Raw genomic sequence first — 26470 nt, 5'->3', positions numbered from 1 at the left:
AAAGAGGGAGGGAGAGAGGTAAAGAGGGAGAGAGAGAGAGAGAGAGAGAGAGAGAGAGAGAGAGAGAGAGAGAGAGAGAGAGAGAGAGAGAGACTTGTCTATGTCTATTTCAAACTTGGTTTCTCCGCCATCATGAGGGCACAACAGAGCATGTTCATGTCATGACACAGTCTCTGGCCTGGAGCCTTTGTGTCACAATATACCTTGTCACCCATGAGTCGGCACAGTAGGTGCTACCAATGTTCTTGGAAGCAATTTCCACACAGAGATGACTAGCAATCATCAGAGAACCCACAGAGGCAACAGCAAACTATATGACTATAAACCTAAACGAAGTGTCTCCCGAGTTACCTTTTATCCAGATCACCGAAGTCTCTGAGGCTGTCCTTTCAGAACAGAAAAGCTGGGGTGGGGGGTAAGGATGGAGAAAAGAGTGAGAGAGTGGCCTCATCTCCTGAGCTTCGATGTCTTAGAGACTGCGATGACTCCAGACTGACGTATCAGACACTGCACAGCGAGGTTGCCGGGAGAAAGAGGTGCAGGGGGAACCTTGAGAAAGCACTGAGACCTAAGGATGGAGATCTAGCTCTAAGCTTCCAAAAAGAGGTGAGCTACAACAGACAGCCCTCCCTCTTGCGGAAGAGCAGCACTGTTCTGTTGTGGGGGCATAATTTGTGCAGAATAGCTGTTTGGGTTTGGTTTGGTTTGGTTTGGTTTGGTTTGGTTTGGTTTGGTTTGGTTTGGTTTGGTTTGGTTTGGTTTGGTTTGGTTTGGTTTCAGTTTCTTCTATTAACTCAAAGCATTTCTCTCCCCATCAAAGCACAAACTTACTTTTTTGTTATGCTAGGGTCTTTAAGTTGAAGAAACTGTATAAAGAATACTGAAGGTAACTTGGGAAAGGGGCCAAAATCACCTCTCTCCAAGCAACACTTCCACATCGACTGAAGTCACTGATAGATTCAAGTCAGTAAACTGGTTCAGAACAGGACTGCAACATAAAATTCTTAAGTCCATAACTTGGTTTTATTACTCCCTGACTCTGTGACCCTAGGCAGTTTATTTAAGCTCCATGACCTCAGTCTCCCCATCTGTAAAATGGGAGCCATAATAGAAGCTGTGTGTGTGTGGAATGGCTGTGAGAATGGGATAACCTCATGCTCCTCAAACACACGGACTGGCTCCTGACTCAAAGTTAGCTGTGGTCATTACTGTTCCCCAGTCTCTTCCCCAAGCAGAAAGGTTTTATTGACTCCTCACCTTGGTGGAGTCTCTTTCATGGCCCCTTCTCATTATGTCAGTCATTAAAATATCCAGAGCCAAGCTGAACAGTCAGGGGGAGGAGTCACTCCTAAGGGACAAGGAAAGAGGGAAGCAGAGACAAATGGAGGCCTTCGTCAGGACTCTGGGCTTCAAGACACAAAAACCCAATTCAAAACCTGACTAAGAACAGAGGGATGATACTGGCTTCCCTGAAGGAAAGCAGGGAGCATGCTCAGACATAGCTGCACTGAGAAGCTCAAGTGGGGTGCTCAGGTGTCTCAACTTTTCTCTTAGCTTCACCTGCCTCTGTGTGTCCACCCCCCACACACACTTTCCTGAGCTGTCATGATGCAGAGGGAGATAAGCAGGCCTCCCCAAACCCCAGGCTGTCTTCGCTCCTATTTGGCCAATCCAAAAGAAAGGGATGCTCCATGCATCACAAATGAAGCGAGGGCTCTCATTGGCTTGTGTCCCCTAGCCACGTAGGATAGGATTCTGTCTTTGGCACCCCCAAAGCAACCCCAAAAGGGAAGGAAAAGGGTGTAAGGGTCTCAAGGAAAAGGTCATAGGGATGCAAGCAAGACACAAGTGATAGATATCCCATCATGAGGTTGTTTGGGTTAAGGTTAGCCACTGAGTTGCCAATCATGTGAGTCAGCTTTCTGTCACTATAACAAAATACCCAGCATAATAAGTTTATAAAGAGAAAAAAATCACTTTGGTTTATAGTTTAAGGAAGTCCCAGTCCATGGTTGCTTGACCCTGTTTGTTTTAGGCCTGTGACAAGACCATCTCCTAAAGGTCATACCTCCTCCAATAATGCTACCCTAGGGTTCAAGCTATTTAACACACTAGCCTTGAGAGAAAAACTTATCCAAACACAGGGCTTCTTGGAAGCCTGTCTCGGAGGCCTAGGCTGCATGCACAGACAGAGGCATACACTGGGTAGTCCTGTGCTGGAAGGCTGCTGAGTCAAAGAGCCCCAGGCTGAGGCTCAGCTGCTCACCCTGCCCCTCTCTTCTGGGCGGCACTGGAAGATCTCCCGGCAGCTTGAGGCTGCCCGCATGTGCAGTAATTGGAGAGGGTGATGGTGAAATGTTCAGGGGAAATTCAGGTGCCAAATGCCTCTTCTAGAGGTGCATTGAACGTGCTGCTAATTGAGCAACCCAGTAGCAGGCATCTCTGGGGAATTTCCCAGCAGAGGCCTCATCAGCTCCCACCCCACAAGGGAAGAAGAATCCTTGCAGTCAGACATACCTGGCTTTGCCTCCACCCCTTCCCAGCTGCAGGCTCCAAGCAGTGTGCTTTCTGTCTCTGAGCCTCTGGTTCCTTATTCATAATTGTAAAATTGATCTGAAATGGCAAGAAGATACTTATAAATCTAGTTGTTGTTTCTTTTTCTTAAGTCGGTTTTGGTAAGTTGTGGTTTGCATAAAAGTATACTTTTTAAAACTGTTCCGGGGAAGTCAGGTTAAAAGGACTCAGCTATCCTTCCACGGCCTGTGGCCCTCAGACCCCCTTTTCTTTCCTTGTACTTTTGGACCCTGTGCTGTCAGTTGGTTGATTGTCCTCAACACACTCACAATTGTTGCTACATTTTGCTTCTCTGATGATTCCCTTCCTGAATTTTGGGTGTTTATTTTTTTTTCCTATTATCTTCAGTTCACTGTAAATACCACTTCAGGCACACTCTAAGAATCTTTATATGAAGTTTTTCACTGCTATTTTATTATAGATCTTTCCTATAGACACACTTTACGGTTTTTTGTTCGAGCCATGAGCTACTTACTAGTGAGTCCTTAAGGTTCAGAACTGTGTGTGTTTGTTAAAACTGTTTTATTCACCACTGAACTCCTATTTTTCACATAGTAGAATACATGAAACCTAGTAAATGATTGAAATTTACTGAAAAATACATAAGGATAAGGAAAAGGAGAGCGACAGAGGGAGAAAGGAGAGAGTGATAAAGCAAAGGAGATCACCATCAAAAATGAATAAAGCCTGTGGCACAGATTGCAAGCCCAGTGCCACTTTGAGATCTTTGGCAACAGTCACTCTACAGCTCTCGTGGTTGAGTCTGTATGATAATGAGTATTCAGAGACGGGTAATGCTTGGGGGGCGGCCATCAACCTAAGACAGAGCACTTGTGTGGCCTGGGCAGGTGTCTCTATGACGGGTAAGGTGGTCTGCTGACGTCCCACGCAACCTAAGTCAGAAGCTCATTTAATAAAAAGGGGGGACCTGTGGGCGCCATGGGCCCTGGCCCCCGACTGTGAGTGGCTGCCGCCTTGCTTGCTGACCTTGACCAGATGTCCTCCCTATTCAGATTCCCTGCCGGTCTCCTTCTCACCTAAGGATCACCAGAGAGCTCACCGGAGGTTCTTTGTTCCTGTATCCTGTATTTTGGTGTAAACAACTTAGATGCAAGAATGTAGAACATTGGGTCTGGAATGTAGACCATTGGTAGCGAACTTCTGCCCTCCGGGGATCCTCCATTTGTGTTGTAAGCCTGTATTTAAGGTTTCTTCCCTCTTTCAATAAACGGCATTCGGCATTCAGCCATGGCGAATGAAAAAAAAAATGAATAAAGCATTGAGCATGGTGATGCACACCTGTGTTCCCAAAAGGCAGGGAGATTGTCGTGAGTTCAAGGTCAGACTAGTCTACATAGTGAGTGATAATCCAGAATGGGCTGCTGTATTAGTTATTTTCTGCTGCTATGATAAAACATCATGACCAACAGCTACTTGTAGGAGAGTTTATTTTGACTTACGGCTCCAGAGAGAGAGTCCATAATGGCAAGAGTGGTATTGCAGCTGATGGCTGGAGCAGGAAGCCGTGAGATCACGTTCCACTGTGAACACTAAGATGAGCCAAAGAATAAGAAGTAAGGTAGAACTACGAAATCTCAAAGCCCACTTCCAGTGGCTACTTCCTCCAGCAAGACTGCACCTTCTGAAGTTTCTGCAACCTCTCCAAACAGCAATGCCAACTGGGTACCAAGTGTTCAAATGTGCCAGCTAATGAGGGATATTTCTCATTCAAACTCAAGTGATACATGTAGAAAGAAGGAAGAGGGGATGGAGAGAGGGAGCAGAAGAGAGGAGAAGAGGAAAGAGTAGTGTCAATCAATGAGAACCATTAGAGGGGAGAACTCCCCATGCTTCCTCCTTCTTCTGGTCCTCCATGGCATATCTGAGAGTGGTTCTGTCCCTTGCATAGTGTCTTCTCACACTAGTTATAAATCATCATGATTTAGCTTTCTGGGAACAGCCTGGACTCCTGGGATGGGAGCAAGTGATAGATGAAAGATGGAAGCAGCTGCCCCTCTTGCCAAAATCCAACTTATCTAACTCATTTTCTGTATTAAATCATCACTCTTTAAATTCCTAGAAAAATTCCCATTCCTTGGCTGGAAGTTGACTAAGATCAATCCACTGACTGGTGAGTTTGGAGCCATTAAGGAAGAAAAGTATGAAAATGCTAGCAAAGAAAATAGCAGCACAGAGCCTGGATGATACTTGCTAGCTGTGGAATATTCTGAACCTCAGTTTCCCCACTGGCAACATAGATGTTAGCAATATCTATTTCATAGAATAGTTCTAAGGAGAAAAATCAGTCAATATTTCAACTAAGCAGGAAGCCTTCCTATGGTCATATTTAATAGAAATAAGATCTGAATTTTCAATCCAATGCTCTCAATCCCCTGTGGGGTGGTAAATCAAATTGTTCTTGAATTAGTTTCCTATGAAGAGGTTTCCTATCCCAGCACTGTGGACTAGATTTTTTTCCTTGGGGAGTTCCCCCCACCTAGAAGCTGTCTATGCTCCCTCCATTGTCTCTCCTAGTAAAAACCTGCCCCCCCACCATCCCACCCCATCCTGGGTGAGTGCTGCTGGATCTCAAACTGGTTTTCCCTTTTCAGTTACCATAATGGAGTAGACATCAGGCGTTGTTGTAAAATATAACCAGGGCTTCCTGACTCCTGGCATGATGTAGGATTGGCAGAGACCCCAGCACAGACCAAAGCCCTCGTACCCAGGAGCCACTTGTCACAGCCCCAAAGTACAATTCAATGGAGTCTAAAGTCATCCTTGCTTATCTGCGGTCAGCTGTCCTCATCTCCAACCTGAATGCACCATATCTCCAGTGCCCAGGCTAGAACCAATGCCCCTTGCTACCTGTGAGTGTGGAGACTTGAGATCTGGTGTGGTTTCCTTTGGTCTTACTTACTTCTGTCCCCTGAGAGCAACACTTCCTTGCCCATCAGTGCTGAAATCATTGACCACCCAGTTTCAGGATTGATCCACCTGTCCTGGACCCACAAAGACAAGGTTGTACTGTGTAATTCACACCTACATCCAGAAGCATCATGAAGTAGCATGGAGTGGCTGGCTGGGCGCTCGCTCAATGCATCACCAGGTAGAATCTCCTACGTGATTTGTTCATCTGATCTTGCCCAGGTGCCAAGAAACAAGAGATAGAGTTGTGTACATGGTCATTCGTTCATTCATTCATTCGCTCATCAAAACTACTAACCTCCAACATTATTTCACCTATAGAGAGAGAAAAAAAAATGTTACCCATCTCCTGTATGGGAGAAACAAAGCAGACTCAAGACTGTCCCTTTGTGGGATGCTGAAGTACTTTTCCCTAGTTCTTGCATTTTAAAATCACTCTCATCCTCTTAAGCATTGCAGGAGTACTGTAACAAGCTGCTCTCCCTTAACTCCCAATGGTATCTTTATTCCAAGTGTGGTCTATACTCTTCGTTCAATTTTCCCTCATCATAGGATTCAGGGTTTGAAGAAATGTGTTGTTGATTTGGGGTTTGTTTTGCCAAAATGGGATCATGCTGTATAAATTATTTGACAAATTACCTTTCTCTATTGATACTTGGAATCAATCCATTCACATCTGATTCTTCCCAGTTGTTGTATCATACAGTATCATACAGCATTTCACCGTGTATTCAGCCATTCCCCTGTTAATGAATGAGAATACACTCTCACAGACTTAGGCCGTTGACAGACGGGGGTTGTTATAGTATCTAGTGTCACTCTAATCCAGTGTTGCTTACAGTGGTTCCTAGAGCAGCCATATTAGAATCAGGCAGGAAACTGCTATAAAGAAAATAGTTTAGTCCAATTCCAGACTTACCAAATCAGAACTCTGGGGGTGAGTTTCAGTAGCCCGTGCTTTAACAGGCCTTACCAGAGATTCTAACACAAATTCCAGTTTGAGAACCACTGCCCTAACTCACATCATGCCCTCACAGCCCACGAGCACCATGGCCGTTTGTTTGCCCACTACAAACAACTGCAGAAACTGCAGCAGGGTGCCAGCTCCTTTGCAGAAAATTCTTTCTCCCTTGGTAGAAATCCAAGCCATTTCTAGACACATGAAGTCACACTAGAGAATTTCAGTGAGCTGCATAGCTTTATTAGTTAGTTCATTCATTCACTCTCTGTGGGATGTCTTGAATTCATAGTCACAGACATAAATCAAATGTATGGATCTGTTTGGTATATTTAGGAAAATGGCAAGCAAAGCATCCCTGGATGGCTGGATACCTGTGTGATTCTATCATGGGAGCAACGGGGCTGCAATTCAAAGTTCTGTCTGCAAAAGACCAATCACCAGGACACACAGGGATGGCGGTGAGAAGACTGTAGAAACAATCTAAAGGATGGCAGTAGGAAGAAGCAGGCTTGAACCCTAGACCTCCTCCCCATCTTATCTGCCCTCTGAGTCTCAATTAATGTGTTTAAAAACCAGTGCTGACAATAAACCCCGCCCATAGGGCAGTTGGTCCAAACCATATTTTGCAGCTTCTTGGGGCCCTTTATGAGTCAGCCTATTGTCGATGCTTCTCTGTAGCTGGAGAGCGGGGAGGGGTGGAATTAGTGAACCATCTCAGGCTGCCTTCATGTCAAGAATTAGAGTGGTTGGGACTGCAGAGATGGCTCGGCAGACAGGAGTGCCAGCTGTTCTTCCAGAGGACCCAGGTTCTATTCCCAGCACTCACGTGATGGCTCACAAACCATCTGTAACTCCAATTCTGGGGAATCCGGTGCCCTCTTGTGACCTCTGTGGGTACAAGGCACCCAACTGGTACACAGACATGCATGCAAATGAAATACTCATACACATAAAATCAAATTAAAATTTTATTTATTTATTTGTCTGTATGTTTACTTATTTGTATATGGGTGTTTTGTCTGCCTATATGTCTGTGCAGCATATGTGTGTGCCTGGTACCCAAAGGAAGCCAAATAGGGTGTTAGACATCCTGGAGAGGAGTTACAGACAGTTGTGAACTGCCATGTGTGTGCTGAGATCCCAGTCCTCTGGAAGAGCAAAAAGCACTCTTAAGCACTGAGCCATCTCTCCAACCCCTACACTAATATTGTTAATAAAAAAAAAAATAGAGCAAGTATTGCCATTGTCTTCTACAGAAGGTGCCTCGGAGGTGAAGGTAGTACTGGACATGAGAATGGTTTTGAGAGACGGTGAAAGCCAGATGAAAGGCCCAAGGCTGGATTTCCATTCAGGAGCTATCAATGAAACTGTGACTAGGCTGGGACAGGGATTTCTAATTTGAGTTAGGGCTTGGGAGTTGGTCAAAGTCCCGTGGTTGGGGCTTAGTCTGAGTTTTCAGACTGTCTTGGAGAGTGGTCCCGGAGAATACTCACTGCTAGCAAGTTCCAGGTATTATTGCAGGTCCCACTATTTGAGTTCTGTTGGGATGGGGTATTGCCAGACACCATAATGCAAACTCTGATGGTTTCTTGCTGTGTGATTTTATTTCCTCTCAAGTAACTGTCTAATCAGAGATGACCTGGCTGGTGGGGGGGGGGGGGGGGAACAACTCTGCCACACTCAGCCCCTAGGGCCCAGGCTATTACAGACCCTGCCGTAGACGAGATGAGACTTCAGGGACACACTGACTATTGGCATCCCCTCAGCAGAGGAGCAGACAAGTCAGGAAGCTCTGTAACAGTGGTTCTCAACCTTCCCAAGGCTGCAGTCCTTTAATACAGTTCCTCGTGTTGTGATGACCCCAACCAGAAAATTACTCCATTGCTACTTTGTAACTGTCATTTTGCTACTGTTGTGAATCATAATGTAAATATCTGATATGCAGGATATCTGATATACAACCCCCAAAGGGGTTATGACCCACAAGTTAAGATCTGTTGCTCTATTTCCCCCTGAAACTCCTGGGTCAGAAAATGATGAATCACTTCCACTTGTGTGCATGGTCCCACCTCATTCGGAAGTACAGTCCTTAAATGGGAAATTCCCGCCCCACGGGAAGCTCTTCCTAGACACACAAAGGGAACACAGATTTTTCATGTTAGGCCAACTACTACACAAGTCTTCCCCCATCTCCATCTATAACACAACCTGGCCACTGGGAGGTGGGTTAGGCCAGCCCCAGCCCCCGGCACACTCCTAGAGGTAAAATGTGCTGTCTACAGAGTATGCTATAGACAGAACAGAAGAAGGGGTCCAGAGTCTGTGAAGAGGCTGCTCAAGTCCGGCTCTCCCTTAGACTCCTTCTTCTTGTGACACGGGTCAAAGTTCATCTATTCCGGGCTGAGGAGATGGCACAATGTAAGGTATTTGCCTTGAAAACACGAAGCTCTGAATTCATACAACAAAAACAAGGTTTATGTTTTAGAATCCCAGCACTAGAAATGGGGTGAAATCAAGTACATCCTTTGGACCTGCTAGCTAGCCAGCCTAGCCTAATGCTCCTGTCTCAAAAAGACTAGATCAATGGCCCCTGAAGAATGATGTCCAAGATTGTCCCTTAGCTCCACATGTATACAAACACACATGCAAATATACCTCTACACACACACACACACACACACACACACACACACACACACACACACACAGGTAAAAGAAGTTGGCCATTGTACCTACTCCCTGCCCTGTCCTCTGCAGGAGCCATGTGATAGAGTTACAGTACTTGGGCCAGATGGAGGAGCCATCATTTACCAATCACATGGCCTTGATCCTCTCTGACCCTGGGATTTCTTAAGCACCTACTTCATGTGAGGCCAGTGTAAAACGCACCATGCCTAGTCACTGTCAACATGGACAAGTAGCTGCCATGCCCATCTGTGCATTAGAGTCACTTGGTGAACTCAAAACACACAATGGAGCATTTATTTAGCAAAACAATGTTTAGCCTAAATTTAGCTCTAAAGTACATAAGAAAAAAGCAGGCTAACTTCAGTCCAGAATTCATACTTAGCCATTAAAATGGGAAAAGATAAGTTCAAGAAAGCTCATGTATGACGATGATTAATAACAAGGTATTTCATTCTTGAAAATTGATAGGAGAATATATGTTAATAGTTCTTATGACAAAAAGCAAGTATATGACATAATGCATATGTTAATTACCTCAATTTAGCCAACCTGGGATATCTACATCCATCAAAACAGCACATTAGGTACAATAAATATATATGATGTTTGTTAACTAAAGCAAATGAAGCAGGTTTTTATAATTTTTAAAACATGATGCATATATTTGTAATGTCCTTCATAAAAAAAATATCAAGAGCAATACAGGTGAAAATATAGTGAAGGCCTTTGGCCAATGTGGATGCTGTGGTGGCTTTTGTACTCAGCCAACTTAGTTCAGCAAAGAGTCAGTTCAGACCCCAGAGATACATGTCTGACAGAGCATAGCTGGACTTCTTTCACACTCTGGGGTAGACAGGGATGGGGATGCATGCATTCACACACACACATGTGCATGCACACACATGACACAGTCATAAACATGGACTATTGTGCTGTGGATATGCTCCTTGCTTGTCTACGAGGTTCCCTGTGGGCCTCAGGCCTGCAAGCTCCCTGGTACCAGTGCTTTTGTTTCTGCAGGAGAAGGAAAGCTATGGATACCAACAAAATTAATAAAAATTTGATTCGAACAGTAGAAATCCCTTGATGAGAAGTAAAAGCTCTTCCACCAATATGACATCTCTATAAGTTGTAAGAAAAATTTAGCAAACAAGGGGGCAGGGTCCGGAAGAGGTGAGGTACAGTCCAGCGTGGCTCTTTGGAGAACTCTGACTTGGTCTGCAATTCAGCATCCATGATCACAAGGAGCCAAGAGAGAGCTGGCACATACGCATCTCGGGTCTCCAAGGGTCTTGTCTCGGCCACGCTCCAGGGGCAGGTCATAGGCAGGTGTGGCAGTTGCCTGCTACCTCACTAGGGGCAGTGCTTCAAGGTCAAAGCTGGAACAGCTACCCACTACAACTAAGCAGAATGAGAGACCAACATGTACTCCATGACCTTGCACGTTCCACCCCAGATTCCCATTGTCTTTACTCTCTAGCTCTGGGCTTTCTTTCCTTCCCAGATGCTCTGGTGGCTTTAGCCCCAAACATGGAAGCAACAGACTCCTAAAGACTGTTTGATCAGTCCCCACATTACACAGGACCAAAGCTTCCCAATAAACTCTTTATTTTACGTTATTTTGAGTGTTTTGCATCTGTTCTGGTCAGTTCTTGGTGGCTACAAGGACTTTGGTCCAGTGTCCTTACTTAATTTCCCCAACTACCCCACAGGGAAGGTCTTCTATAAAGGCCTACTTTACAGATGAGCAGGAAGTGTGAGAGGGGCTGAGTCACTGGAATTGAATGCTGGGCCCTCTCGGACTCCTAAGTCCTCTTACCTATCATGGTGTTTCAAGAAGAAAACTGGGCTAGGTGAGATGGTTTACTCAAAGCCAGGTTAACACCTATGTCTGTGCCAGGCTCCTGGCCCTGATACCTACCCCTCCCAGTTCTCCCACTTCAGGAAAAGGGCCTTCTCCCCCCAGTGTCTGTCATTTGCAGAGAAGGGTGGGTGCTCTTTACATTTGCCCCTCCAGATCTTGCTAGAGCAGCAGTTCTCAACCAGTGAGTCATGACCCCTTTGGGGGATCACATATCAGATATCCCGCATATCAGATATTTACATTATGATTCATAACAGTAGTAAAATTACAGTTATGAAGTAGCAACAAAGTAATTTTAGGGTTGGGGTCACCACAACACAAGGAATCTTATTAGAGGGCAGCATTGGGAAGGTTGAGAACCGCTGTGCTAGAGATTTTCAATGGGCTTTCATTTGTGAATCAATAAGAGACGGGGAAAGTTTTCTTGGAAGTGTCTGCCATTAATTCAAAGCCCAAGAGAAAAGCCCCATCATAACTAGGCTGCTTTTGTGTGAAGACACTGGTGACAGAAGGGATGGCTGCAGAAGGATTCACTCCCACTGCAAGGGACCGAGGGGAAGAGGCAGAAAAGAAAACTGATCAGACTGCGGAGGACAGTAGAGGAAAGAAAGGGAGGAAGCAGACAGCAAAACAAGGGTAACCCAGAGATACAAGAGGGAGAGAAAATGAGCAAGGCACCAAAATGGAAAAAGAAAAAAAAGGGAAAGAAGAGTTGGACAGAAACAGAAGGAAGAGAAGGGTCTCACATTCTTTCGGAGCAACCAAAGTGGGGTTCCAGACAGCCAGTGGGAAAGGAAGAGCCTTGGATGCTGGCCCTGGCTTGCTGGCCACTGGCCACATTTCACACACCACTGAAAGACAGACGTCTGCCTATGAGTCAGCTCCTTTCTTCAGACCCTGCCTGCCCCACCTCTTGAGCTACTGTTCTGGGATAATTATAGAAAGCCTGCCGGACGGGGGATTTATGGGCCTAGGGAGAGCCTGACTCTGGAGTGGGAGGGAAGATGTGAGGAGAGGCTGGTCACAACAACCCATGGGGCATGTGCTCTTCCCGGTCCAAGCTGTTGGCCAGGCCACAAGGCCAACCTTTCTATCATTCACTCGAGCTGTCTACCCTCCCGCTACCTGCCTTCACCTACCTCTCTGCATCTCCTCAGCTCTTGCCAGCTGCTCTCTACGCCTGCCAATACTTTCTCCTATCTGCTGCCTCCTCCATTGACCTGCCTGTCGACATCCGTTCACTACCTCCACTCATCCATCAAAGTATCTGTCCATCAAATGGCCATGATTTATCTCATGCTTCCTCTGTCTACAGCCCCTGTCCCAGCTGCCAACCCCACTTCTAGCCATCCAACTCTCTCATTTCCAGATTTTCCCACCCTTATAACCAAGTCCTTCGGCTTCCTCAGAACCTTCAACCACTACTATTTCCTTCACGTTTCCCCCAAGTGCCCTCATCCATCAATCAGTGCCCTTTGAAACCTCTTCTCCCCTGGGCAACCTCTCATGTTCCACTTATCTTCCAAATGTCTCCATCCATCCACCAACTTCTTCAGACATTTAATAAAATCTCTTTCTTTCCTCCAACTCCTCACCTGCCAGCCCTTCTATCCTTCTCCAAATTTGCCATCCATTCACCCAAATTTTCAATGTTTCTGTGTGTTTTCTACCACTCTCAGCAACCACTAAAACCCATATACCAACCCTTCTACTCAGTGGTCTATACCCCTCCCCAGTCTGTACATGCATACAACTATGCATCCATGTCTAATCTCTGAACATCTACCCACATCCACTACCTCACCTATACATTCAAGAACCTCTCCTTACACTGTTAAAATCTGTACCCCCTGTCCACATAGTCCTCAACATTCCAGCTGTTAATTAATGTACCCACTGACTTCAACACTATCCTCAACCACCCCCCAAGGGAGGTTCCATACAAAGAAAAGGGGTTATGCATAGAGCTGAGATATAAGCCCAATTCAGAACACACTAGAAATGGAAATCAATCGAGTGCTCCCTGGCCTGGGCACAGCTTTGGGAGGGTCCATGTAGCCACAAAGGAAGCTGGACAGAGTAAAGAGGGAAGTGGGGGAAAGGTCCTCTCACCTCTGCTAAGGACGCTGGTAAAGTTAATTACAGCCAGCTCTGCACCCTCCCAGCTAACTGGACAGCACAGAGGAAGCCTCACCCCGCTGATTCTGCCCTGGCCTGTCCTACCTGCCTTAATAGGCATATCCAGGACACAGTTCCCTCCTCTACTTGCTCCCTAAGTTTCTAAGACAGCTCTAAAGACCCTCTAGAGGCAAAGCCATGTTGAATCAAAGACTGAGAAGGTTTAGCAGCTTCAAGCACTACATGAGCCAGGCAGGCCTGTATAGTACCATCCCTTCTCTTCGATAGCAAGTCTCTTGCCCCTCCTAGCCCACTTTGGGTTTTCAAGACAGGCTTTCTCTGTGTAGCCCTAGCTGTCATGGAATTCACTCTGTAGACCAGGCTGGCCTGAAACTCAGAGATCCGCCTGCCTCTGCCTCCTGAGTGCTGGGATTAAAGGCGTGCGCCACCACTGCCCAGCTCTCTTGACTTCTTAAGGGCCAGGTTAAACCCAAATTGAGGAATGGCATCAAATCTAGACTTGCATTTGTATTCTCTACTTGCCCTTCCCAGCTTTCATCTCACCTCTCTGTGCTATGGTGCCCTCATTTATAAAATAAGAATCAAAAAGTGCCTGTCTACTGCATGGGATTGTGGGAACAACATAGACCAGTGACACCTAACCCATGGCAGACACCATCAAGTGTGAACAGAGACTAAAACCTAATCTTCTCTGCATATAAAGAACACAGGGCATATTTCTACCCTAGCCCAAGCTAGTTGGTCTACAAAGCTAATTTCCCATGACTTCCGCAAACACACACACACACACACACACACACACACACACACACACACACCACCTGCTTGAAAGGACATTTCTCCATTAAAAAAAAAAAAAAAAACTCTGTTTTCAAGGAACTTTAAATGCCTGCAAATGCCTGCAAATGTTTGACAAAGAATAAATCTTGACTAGAGCCAAAATCAAATTTCTCCTACAAATCTCAGCCCTTTCTTGTGACCTATGGCAGCACCCAGCCAGAAAATGAGCTGACGAACAATCATACGAGTTTCTATGACTTAGGTTTCTAGAGTGGCACTCAGCAAGTGATCCGTCTAATTGCTTTTGATATCTAGAAAAGCTAATTAAGGTAATAATACTTGGCACTTGTATAATAATAATAAAAATAATGACCCTTTATATGTAAAGGAGTGTCTTTCATCCAAGGATCACAAAGCCTTTACAAACATTAATTAATCCTCACAACTCAGCTGTGAGGTGGGTGTAATTAGCCCCACTTTATGGCTGGATGAACTGAGGCACAGAAGGAAGGAGCATGGGATGTGGTAAAGAAAATACACACAACATCTCCTGCTGGGACCTGAGTGGCTCCAAAAGTACCAGAAGCCGCTCTGGAGCCTTGGAGGCTCTCCTGTGACCTGTTTCTCAGGGCTCTATCACCCTCAAGAGCCAGAATGTCCCATCAAAGTAGCCACTCGAAAAGCAAAATTCCAGGCCCCTGCCTGGCTGATCACCTGGAGCTAGACCCTTCCATTCTCTGAGCCTTTGTTTCTTTTCCTATAAATCAAAAAAAAAAAAAAAAAAAAAAAAAAAAAATGGGTCCCATGGTCCTCACACTGCTGGCATCCAGCCATACACCTTGTCATTCTGACTTCACAGGCACACATTTGGGGCCTTGAAAGTCACCAGGCAAGAGCCAGGCCCAGCCAGCATCCCTAAACAAATGGATTGCTAGACTTAACAAATGAAAAGAGTAGGCAGGCAGTAAGAGTTCCGTTTCAGAAAAACAGCAGATCATCTTTGAAGTATCTACCATGCATATTTGGACTATGTTTAATGTTAAACGTGGGTTTTTTGAAGTTCAGATTTAACCACACGTCCTGTGTTTCTTTCAGATACCTGACTGATCAGGCTTTACATAATGGAGCTTGCTCACAGCCCACTCTCAAGTCACCTTAGCCTAGCCCTGAGAGGTGGGCACCACATGTCCCATTTGCCACTGGGACTACAGTCAGTGGCCTGCCCAGGACCCTGCCTTCCTGGTCTTTCTGGGTCCCCCTGGATCCTCCATTGATACCCTCTGCAACTCCTCAGCACTCACAGGACAAAGTCCCACCTCCTTGATAACATCCCTTCCAGGCCTCACAAAAGCGGATCTCAAACATCTCCGTCTTCCTGTCTGCCCACTGACCCCAAGTACACACTGAGTCTCAGTGCAGTTGGTTGTGCCCACCCAACCCACTTCCTTCACTCAGGCCTCCCCATCTCTACGTCTGCTAATCCCTCCACCTGGAGTGCAGTTCCCCCTCTTTAATCACTAGACGCCTAGTGAGTCTGAAGGCTCAAGTCCACCTCTACCGAGAAGTCTTCTGTCCCTAAACACTGCCTCTGCTGGGCTGCCAATCTCGGGTGTGTGTGTGTGTGTGTGTGTGTGTGTGTGTGTGTGTGTGTGTGTGTGCCTGCATGTGTGTGTGTGTTCTGTACTCTGTCTTCCATTACCAGAGTGCCTGATACTGATTCTTGGTCCCATGACTTAGCATACACTAGTCCCTCTGCCTGAAATTCCAACAGAATCACCTTCCATAATTAACTAAGTCATTCATTCATTCACTAATTATTAAGCATTTACTTTTCATCATACTTATCATCCTCATTCTAGTGAAATGACCTTATAGTTCCAGTCAGCAAAGTTTTGCTCCAAAGCACCAAGGGTAAATATTCGGGACCTTCAGAGACCTTAGACTCTGTGTCACACCTACTCATCTCTATCACTGTAGCATGAAAGAAGCCGCAGAAAGGGTATAAACACCTGGGTGTATTTGAGGCTATGTACCAATAAAACTTTATACAAGCACGCAGTAGGCCACACTCCTAGTCTATTGTTAGAAACATTGAACAAAGAGCACACTGATGAAAAGAAAAAAAAAAAACTTTCAGTGCTAGGATGAACTTAGAGCTAGCACACACTAGGCAAGGACTTTGCTGAGCCACATCTTCAGTCCAGACTCTTTCTTAAATGGAATGAGGGTGAATGCTCTGCTCCAAGTCCTCCTGCTGGGGGGCCTGGGTCTGTGGCCCATGCCTGCTCTGAAAGCCCCTGGATTTCCAACTCACATTCAAGGCAGAGACTGTTTCCCTACCAGAGGCCCCTGCACTTGGTCTGCAGCTCCCCTCCCCCACCATGCCAGGACTCAATGGGCTGGACGGCAGTGGGTGTCAGCTTGCTGCCAGGGTCGGTCCGAGCAGAGGGGAAGCTCTGGCCATCCCTCTCACCTAGAGATGGTCTCACTGCTACTCCTTGCAGGCGCCCACTCGGATGAATAGTCCCAGCTGAGCTGGGGCTCACTTCTAACAGAGTGTATAGAGCTCATATATCTGAGTGAGAGGTAGCACATTTGTTAGCAAGGAAGAAACACAAAGCCCTCTCTGAAGACTCCAAGGATGTATGAAGGACCAGGTGTTTCCAGTGTCATGGCCTTCTATCCGTTCCCTCAGTGGCTTCATTCTGCTGGATTCCAAAATAGATTTTCAGGACATGTAACACACACACACACACACACACACACACACACACACACACACACACTGAAATTGTGCCCCTTATGTATTCATACGCATGTGTTCCATACACCTTCCTACAAATTAATACAAGTATTCGCCACACAGGCTCACATAAACGCCACCCAAATGCATGTTTACATACACAAGCGCACATGGCTGCACAACACTCACATCCCTGTTTCACGTATGTGCCGAGAGCATCTTCACCCAGGCAGCTGAACTTGAGCAAATCACAAACTGAATTCTTGCCTCTTCACACTTAGCACAGGCATACACACACACACACACACACACACACACACACACACACACACACGCCTGTGTATGTGTGCATGCACCTCTTGTGCACACACACTACAAAACCCAGTCCTGCCACACGCCTTGTATAAGGAAGTGGCGATGCAAATCATCTTTCTGTCATTTCTTGACCACCAGCTCCGTCTGGTTCCTGCTGCCAGTCTCAGCTCTGGGAGAGTCACAGGAAGTTCCCATGTCCCTGGACTGCCAAATTCCAGTCACCCCTGACCCCAGAGGGACAGAAGCTCTTCCAGCTTCCTGCAGGCCAGCCAAGTCTTATGTGCCTAGCTTGCCTTGCCTGCATGTGGCATGAGCAGATAACGAGAGACTCCATGTCCAGCCCGAGCTGAGCAGGGCTGCTGCAGTCAAGGAGACTTCCTTGTCCTCCCCTGGGGCTGCGTTGGCGCGCTGGGGGCCTCCAGAGGAGGACCTTGGTCTCAGTCAAGGTCGAATGTCCTCTTATCTGAAGGCCACTGACAACTTCCCTGCCCTGCTTCCCTCTGCTTCCAACACTTCTAGCGGGCTTGACCTGCTCACAGCTGCCAGCAGCCGCCACCCACTGCCCCTTTAACTCTTACTTCGCCATCTGCCTTCCTGATGGAGACATGGACAGGACGAGGATCGGAATGAAGAAGTTCATCAACCTGATATAACTAGGTTCTCCACCGACATTGTACAAATGAGAGAACGAGGGAGAGGCTTTCCTAAAGGCGTTTCCATGGGGAAAATGACACAGGTTTGCTTATAGATGCTGCTTCCCACCATCGAGGGTGGTGGCGGTGGTAGTAATACTGTCTCAGCGAAGGGCTTCTTTGACCAGAATAGATCAGTTTTTCCCCAAAGCCTCAATACATTCCCTGTGCCCTCCTGGCTCTACCACGCACCTACATATATACACAAGCATGCCATGTGAACAATTGCTGGCTGCAGGTGGGCATGTGAGTCACCCACCCGTCCATGTGCAACTACATGCAGAACATGTCCACATGGGACAATAGTAGTGAACATGTTTAGCCCGCTTTCTCATGGAGAAATTCTCTTACTTCCTTACTGAGTATTCTGTCTCCTAAAGCAGGAAGTATGGGGACCTGCCTTGTTACATTCGAGAAAACCAAGGCAGTCCCCCGTCCAATGTCATACACTTGATAAGTGGCTGAGATTGGAACTTGGCTATCACATCGAGGGACAGTGGTCTTAATCACAGCACTGTGGTCCCAGCCTCCTGCCCACTGCCACCCTTCCACACTTCACCACTGAATTGATTCCAGCCACACTGGGTCCCCAGAAACTCCCAAACACACAATCCTGCCTCAGTCACCTCGTCCATCCCCTCTTCTCTCTGCAACATGCATCCCCCCTTCTGAGGTCTGTTATCATCTGTTCACTAAACTAGTGTTAAGCACAGGCTAGAGTCTGAGCCTTGGGCTAAGTCTGTATGTGCATTCCCTCATCCCACCCTTAGGAAGATCCTGCTGTTATTAACCTTATTTCACAGGTGGGTAAACTGAGGCACAGAGTGGTTTCAGGTCATTCACCCAAAGCCAAGCTATCTCAACTCGTACGCCTGAGCTCTTCCTTCACTTTAGACCATATCCCGCTCAGGTTTGGCCTCTATGACTGAGAGGATGCTTGTGGGAAGGCAGATGTGAAGACAGAGGCGTGAATGAGGTGGGTGAGGGAGGCAGAGGAGGAAGAAAGTGGGGGGGGGACTTTAGAACCACAAGGTTAGTGGAGGTTATGCATCCGAGCATGGGTAGGGTGGGATGGTAGAGTGATTCCACCAAGTTTATACTCAGTGTTACAAAGAACACATTGGAAACTTGGGCATGCGAAAAGCACTGTGCTGTGAGCACACACAGCCCTCAGCCCATCACTTGGGCGATTAGCATTTCATGATACTTGCTTTGTCTCCAAGCTGTCCATGCAGCTAACCTGGAAGTGCTCTACAGTGTGTGGCCACAGCTGAGGAAGGGCCAAGCTCCCTCAGAAGTGAAGAGGGTGTGGGGACCGGAGAGCTAGTGAAGCCTCAGGACTTGGAAGAGAGCCAGGGGCTACTAATAATGGCCAGCCTCTCAGTTTCTTCCTTACCCGTCACCCCCACAGGAGAAGCCAGGCCTCCCCAGCCCTTCAGCTCCCATGGAGGCCACCAGGAGCCCTTGGGGCTCAGGGCCAAGCTGGGGGTGGGGTGTTCCCCTAATTGGCCTGCTTGTCGTTCACCCAGCAGAGGAAACAGCCGCTGGCTTCAGCCTCCAAACGACAGGAAACGCCATGGAGGGCTACTTGGGCAGTAATTACTACTTTGAGAAAGGGGGAAAAAAGCTGAGGGAGAAACATTTCCACCTCAGATAATCTGCTCTTTGGGGGGATGGGAGGGTGTTTCATAGAAGACGTTTTGAAAAGCCTTCAATCAACCTGACAAGCAATTATCTGCTTAGCTGCTGGTACAAATCCCCCAAAAGGAGAGGTACCCCTGCCAGGAAAACAGAAACCCTAGACCAATACCCAGTGACCCCACCCCACCTCCTGAACAGCTGGAAGAGTAAACCACAGTGGTTATGACCAGCCTGGGAAACCTCAGCTCCAGGGGGAGCCATGGCTAGAGGAGCAGGGCTACCTTCCTCTCTGCCTTGTACATTTCACACCCATGGACATACACACTCATGTCTGCACACTCTCCCCAGTGTGGTCACATGCCTGGTCTCACGTGTTGTAAAATGAGAACATTTAGATATTCTTACCTTCCCCCTAGGCAGCCACAGACAGCCTCACCTGTCATTAATTCATTCAACAAACTTTTTTTTTCTTGAGAAAGAAAATTCATTAGGACACTGGTGATGAAAACAAAGATAGCCACAGATTTCAGAATATGACAGAGAGACCATTGTCATCTGCTTAGTGTCTCATTTGGGAAGGAGCAGAGAGAACTGGAGAGAGCCTGGCTAAGAACAGCTGAGTCCAGTTCATGTCCCGAGCAGCTTGGGGTGGGGGCGCTTCCCTTCTCAGCCTGGGCTCCAGCCCAGCCCTCTCTCTCTGACCACCTCTCCCAGGCCCTGAGCATAACTCTTGCTCAGAGATTGTGGAGATTATCTGCTACCAGCCTTGTGGGACAGAGAATGGGCAGCCACTTGTCACGGATCTACACAAAGGAGACTCACCCCTGCCCTAGACAGGCTCTGGACAGAGTTAAATGAGGCCCCAGCTGCACAAAATGAGGACCAGTAGCTGATCCCTGGCCCTTAGCCCTAGGCACTCCTCACCAGAGCTGCTGTGTACACACACACACACACACACACACACACACACACACACCATCACATTCCATCATGGCCTGCTCACACACAGAATGACACACATGGTTAGATGACACCAAGTGAGGCTCCTTCATCCTGTATCACTACCACTGGTACTAGGGAGAAACACCTGCACACTCACCACCATAGACACTAAGCACCTCTTCATATACACATAGAGTATCATGCACACATTTGTACACAACACTTTGACACTGGCCTTCCCACTCACGGGCTCATATGAGTTTCTCAAACCCTACCACACAGTCTCATGATCAAGACAACACACACATTCTCTCTCTCTCTCATAGATATTCAGACACGGCACTATCAGATACAAAACTTCACACTCTGTGTCTTCTCACTCCATCACTCTCAAACAGCCAGATAGCTCTTGTTTGCAGACACACAGTCAGACATCAGCCACAGATGGCTGGCACTCCCACTGCACACAGCAGATGCAGCCCCCATACTCATACTTCCCTTCATAGAGCCAGCACACACACACCACAGATACACCATACATATTAAACACACACACCACATGCACTGCACATACCAGATTACACACTATGCACCACACACACTGCATACAACACACACATTCCAAATACACAGACCATATATTACACATACCACACACAGCAGACGCATACCACTGTAGCAGTCTTTCTTTGGGCTGCCAACCAGCTCCCAAATCACAACACAGAGACTTATTATTAGTTATGAATGTTCGGCCTTACCTTAGGCTTGTCCCACTAGTTCTTGTAACTTAAATTAACCTGTTTTTCTCAGTCTCCATTTTTGCCTCAGGACTTTTTACCTTTCTTTCATTCTGTATGTCCTACTCCATATCTGGCTGGCTGGTAGCTGCCTGACAGGCTAGTCCCAGGCGTCTCCTTTCTTTCTCTCTCATTCTCTCCTCTCTCTCGTTGTCCTTCTGAGTCTTGATTCCTCCTCTTACATATTCTCTCTGCCCTCCAGCCTCACTTAGCCCTCCACTACCTAGCTATTGGCCGTTCAGCTTTTTTATTAGACCAATCAGGTGCCTTAGGCAGACAAAGTGAAACAAATACAACACATCTTTACATAATTAAACAAATGCAGCATAAACAAACATAACACATCTTCATATAGTTAAACAAATGCAATATACCTTTACATAGTTAAAGTGATATTCTGCAACATGAACAAATGTAACACATCTTTACATAGGTAAGAGTAATATTCCACAATATACCATATACTTACCACATATCATAGACACCACCACTGCAAGCACATGCCCCATACACTACATACAATATACATACCACACATGCCAAATACATATATTACACACACCATGTACACACTACATATACCACACAATATCACTACACAAGCATACACACAACATATACACCATACCACCATTATAAACAAACCCACCTCATATACCACATGCAACATAAATACCATGTATACTACATAGTTCAGACACACCAGACTAATTGTGTATACAAAACACACCTCCATTATAAACACACATATTACATATATCATATACAACATATATAGCATACATACACACACCTTATCTACCATATACAGATCACATACACCACCATTATATACCCATACACCACACATACCCCATTCATACCATACATATAAACCACACACATAATCATATATACATACTACCACTGAAGAAATACATGCCACACACACTTACAGGGAAGAAAAGATACAGGAAGAAAAAAAAAAGCACAGGACCCATGAAGGCCCAGGAAGGGAATCAAATGTCCATAGGGATGCTGTGTCACAGACAGGTGGGGAGTTGAGCAGGTGGCAGAGAAGGAACACAACAAGGAAGTTCCTGAGCACCTAACAAGGAAGTCCAAGAAGAAAGTGAGCTACCACTGTGGAAAGGGCTCCTGGACCAGAGGCTGAGAAAGCCAGTGGTAAAAGGTCAAAGGATGCAAGCCAGCACGATACCAAGGCATCGGGGACAGAACAGATGGCAGGTCTAGAGGCATCTCCACCCTCCCCCGAGGGACTTCAGCAATGTGCTGCCCTAAGCAACACCACATGCACGCTGCTCTCCGTTGACCTGTGAGGCACCAGGACACTCTATAGGTAAAGAGGCAGAAGTTCAGCCAGGTGAGGTGACCTGCCCCAGGCACAGTGATTAGCAGAAGTCAGACTATCAAGCCAGATGTCACTAACACTCACTCCATGCCACTAACCATTTGGGATATCAACAGCCTAGATGAACACAAAAGGCTGAACACAGGGCAAAAGCCAATCCAAGTGCACAGAGCCCCCGGCTGTCACTGAATCTCTGAATCTATTGAAGGTAGCGTTGTAAGCAAAGCCAAATGGCACGCTGGAAACTGGATGGTATATGTGTGAAAATGAGTGCTCCCACATTTTGCATCTGGACTTTGGTAACAATCAATAGCTAAGCTCCAACGCACAGCGCAGTCAAATGGTCCCGCACACTGAGCTTAGAGCAGAAGGACCAATCCCAGATCACAGTCTCCAGTGTTAGATAGAATACAAACACTACAGCCCTGAGCTGGGGATCTCACTCCTCTTAAGAGCCTGCTCCCTGGACAGATAATGAGCCAATCCACCTAGATGCTAGGTACCCTACAGCACGTACGCATCCACAACAACTGCTCTTCACTCACAGGGACACACACAAGACACATTATCTCTCAAGGCCATCAGCAGGGACACTGGAGGAACCTGTGTGTAGACAGAGCGCAGTGATCCTGCTCTCTGGCACAGGAGGGAGGAGGCTGTTTGCCTTCCCAGAACATTTCATTTTGCCTGTGTTTGGCAAGACATATCTGATGCACTGGCAGGCAGGCACATTGCTCACTGTGTCCCCACGATGACACACCTTGTGTTTTATGACCAGAACAACTTGGGTACAAGATCAGCCCCAAGTTAAACCCCACCCCCCATCTCCCAATGTTCCGTAGGACTGCAGAAACTCCCCACTTGCAACAGAGCTGGGACAGACACCAGCAGTCTGTCCATCCAGCCATCTCTTTCATCAGCATTTATTGACGCCTACCTGTACCCAGCCCTGTGTTTGCCCCCTGGAGATGCCAGGACACATAAGACACTGTCCCTTCTCCTTAGAACTCAAGGTCCAGAGGGCAAAACAGGAGATGTGATACCATGAGGAGGGGCGGTGTGGCCAGGCAGGAACTTTGGCAGCACGCAGAACTGGGGTCAGATTCCAGCTCTGTCCCTCCTCACAATTTAACCTTGGCAAATCACTTGTCCTCAGCAAACCTCAACCTTGTCCTGGTGAGATAAGGGTAAAGGGGGTACCAATCTCCTTGCGTTGCTGGGGAGATCATGTGCAGCACTGCTTGTAAAGCTCTGACCACCAGGGCTGGTACCCCAAAGCTTGCAATGAGTATCAGCCAGTGTCATAATTCAAATGTAGATGATGACATTCTGCCTATCAAGCCTTGACGGGAAGGTTGTGCCAAGCAAGAGAACCTGCACCAGGAGCCTTTCAGTGATATTGAAGGAAATATTTCATCACTTACTCACTCAGCAGATGTTCTTTGAGAGTCCTCAAAGTGCCCAGGCCAGTGCAAGGGATACGGTTATCCCAAAAGAGGGTCAGTGAGGGAGACACAAACGTGGCCCTAGAGTTGGGCATCTGGGGAGGGAGTCACCCTGAAAACAGACCAAGCACCAACCAAGTGCTGTAAGAACAGTAAAAAAAAAAAAAAAAAAAAAAAAAAAAAAAAAAAAAAAAAAAAAACTAGCAAAAGAAGGAATCATTTGCCAATTGGAGAGGTCAAGGAAGGCTTCCTGGAGGAGGAATGGGAGTTAGCCTAGTACTGTAAGCATGAGGAAGCCCTGTGGCTGAGCAAGGAACTTATTCTCTAGTGAGAGATGCCTTCAATGTCACAAGAAGAGAGGCCACCAGCAGTTTCCCTGTTACTCACCCAGGATCCAGACCCACGTGTTCCAGGAGCTCTGAGGTCAGAAGTGAGGGCAGCCTAGAAGCCACTGACCTCAAGGTCAGCCTGAGAAGTAAGGTGGAAAGACCATCTAAGAGGCCTTGTGAGCACCAGCAGGGAGCCATGTTAAAGGACCCCAGCCTGGAGAGGCCACTGAGGGCCAAGCAAAGGGGACAGAGCATGCCCAGGCTCCTGGCTAACCTTTAGCCCACAAGGACGGCTTCCATAAATCTCAGTAGCTTGAGCCAAGCTGGGAACCTGGGTCTGGCTGTTCCCAACACTGAGACACTGTCAGATCCACGAGAGGTGTTCTGGGCTTCTGCTAGGAATGAAAAACTACTCACCACACCGCCCCACCTCAGATGGTCTCAGTGTTCTTGCCTGAACCCATGCCAACCCTTCTCCCTAAACGTTCAGAGTCAGTGTGGCTGCTACAGAAGTCACACCCCACCCACGCCCGAGTCCATACACCCAGACGCTCGCTCTTCTCCAGCCTTGCCCTCATCCCTTGGCCCCCACATTTACAGCTGTCATTGGGACCTACTGTTAAGCCACAGGGGAAGCCCTTGGCTGACATCCACCCCAGGAAGTTGTCTTAGCAACTTCATTCATCAGGGTCAGTCTGGGCTTCCATTGTGCGTTGTAATCATTTGTTTATTTCAACTTTGGAGGCAGCCCCACTTTATGGCAATCATTACTGTCTGGCAGCACAGACAATGCACTTGCCTTTTATAAACGCGAAGCAATGGTTCTTTTAGCATTTTGTAGCAAAAGACTTGCTTTATTCGATGCCACCCAAAATATCAAATACTGTTAAAATCAGAGTATGAACTCACTGAAACACATGAGAGATACATACATATGTACATATATAGGTATATATTTTAATTAACAAATAAAGTGAGTTAAAATTTAAAAAGTAATAGCAACATACCATGTAGCAAGCTGGACAACAGTGATACTCAGTGCTGGGAAGGCTGCACAGAAATTTCTAGACAGATAAAACTCTGCTGGAGGCAAAGTAAGCAAGGGCTTTTATGGAACGTAAATTGGAAAATATGTATCAGAGACTACAAAAATGTTTCTGTCCTGAGACCTACCAATCCTGCTGCTGTGAATGTATCTGAAGGCAACTCAACAAATAAGAGACATATTCTGTGGGCCCAAAGAGGTGTCCACTGGAGTCTTACTCAAACTGGGGAAAAATGAAAGTAAAATTCAGTATCAGTTTGATGAAGTCACAGGAAACACTAGCATGATAAAGGCTCTCCTGGAATGGGAAGCAAAGCACTGTGGAGTGCATGGTCAAGGCCAGCATGTAGAACTGGGTCCTCACTGCACTTGCTAGGCTGCCAGCCTCAAGAGGAAGGGCTTACCCCTCACCCCCTGTTTTCCAAACATTCAGTTGGGTTCTGTATTGGTTTTATAGTTTCTTTTAATTAGAGCTAACAAATGATTGTGCTTCGCCAAAGAACTACAAACAGAGTTTAATTAGCCGGAGCAGCTTTCACAAGACCCTCTGTCTGTCTGTCTGGGCCTCATTTCCGTCTCTAAGATCATCTACCCCATAAATAGAGTGTGGGAAGTAGTTCTGGGAAGGCTTTGTGTGCCTTTGTACATCTTTAAATTGGGGATAAGGAAGAATGACTTAGTCAAAACACTGACTTCATGATTGTCAAGTATTAATACCCAGCCATGAAGCCTGGTGTTCCCAACTAACCTGCAAAGTGGGTACTGTTGGCCCATTGCAGAGATGGGAAAACTGAGACTCCTGAGCAAAAGGTTTTGTCCAAGAAAGACACAGTGAGAATTTAAATTCACATCTCTTCATCTCCAGCCTCTGTTGTTCATGAAGGTTTCAAGTATGTGGATTATTTTTTCTCAAATGGGTCTGTGTGAAAAGTTGATTCATTGGAAGATGGTAGAGGATGTGGTTGGAAGGGGACCCCAGGCAGCCTGTTTGAAATGCCTGGGAGGCGCTTCTGTCTTGGAAGAGCATCAGCAGCCTCAGAACCTGGTTCACTGTGCAGAGACTACAGAACCCACTGAGTCCAAGAACTCCAAAAGAAAGCATCCACTTTACCAAGAATCTACCTCAGCAACCACAGAAACAAGCCCTGGAGAAGAAAAATAGGACCTGGGAGTCTCTGATTGGCTTGTGATGATGTCATGCTCCATCCCTGAATGCCTGTAAAAGGGCCTGCTCTG

At 46.7% G+C, this 26470-nt stretch overlaps 1 long non-coding RNA gene across 3 annotated transcripts; it reads right to left on the bottom strand.

Annotated features, from left to right (window-relative positions):
- Positions 1–906: 906 nt before the first annotated feature.
- LOC143272791 (uncharacterized) lies at positions 907–24620 on the bottom strand. Of its 3 annotated transcripts, none has more exons than XR_013050368.1 (6): positions 24248–24620; positions 7081–7141; positions 6142–6245; positions 4181–5817; positions 2518–2613; positions 907–1348 (listed from the first exon to the last, which is right to left on the bottom strand). It is a non-coding gene; the product is annotated as an uncharacterized LOC143272791 (long non-coding RNA). The 3 variants fall into 3 exon arrangements; XR_013050370.1 differs by having other exon boundaries at positions 908–1348; positions 5617–5817; XR_013050369.1 differs by lacking the exon at positions 7081–7141.
- Positions 24621–26470: the final 1850 nt, after the last annotated feature.

This window comes from Peromyscus maniculatus, chromosome 4 (genome assembly GCF_049852395.1).
Source record: "Peromyscus maniculatus bairdii isolate BWxNUB_F1_BW_parent chromosome 4, HU_Pman_BW_mat_3.1, whole genome shotgun sequence".
NCBI classification, from domain to species: Eukaryota; Metazoa; Chordata; class Mammalia; order Rodentia; family Cricetidae; genus Peromyscus; species Peromyscus maniculatus.
Note: the sequence above shows the minus strand (reverse complement) of the source record. Positions and strands in the feature narration are given on the sequence as shown.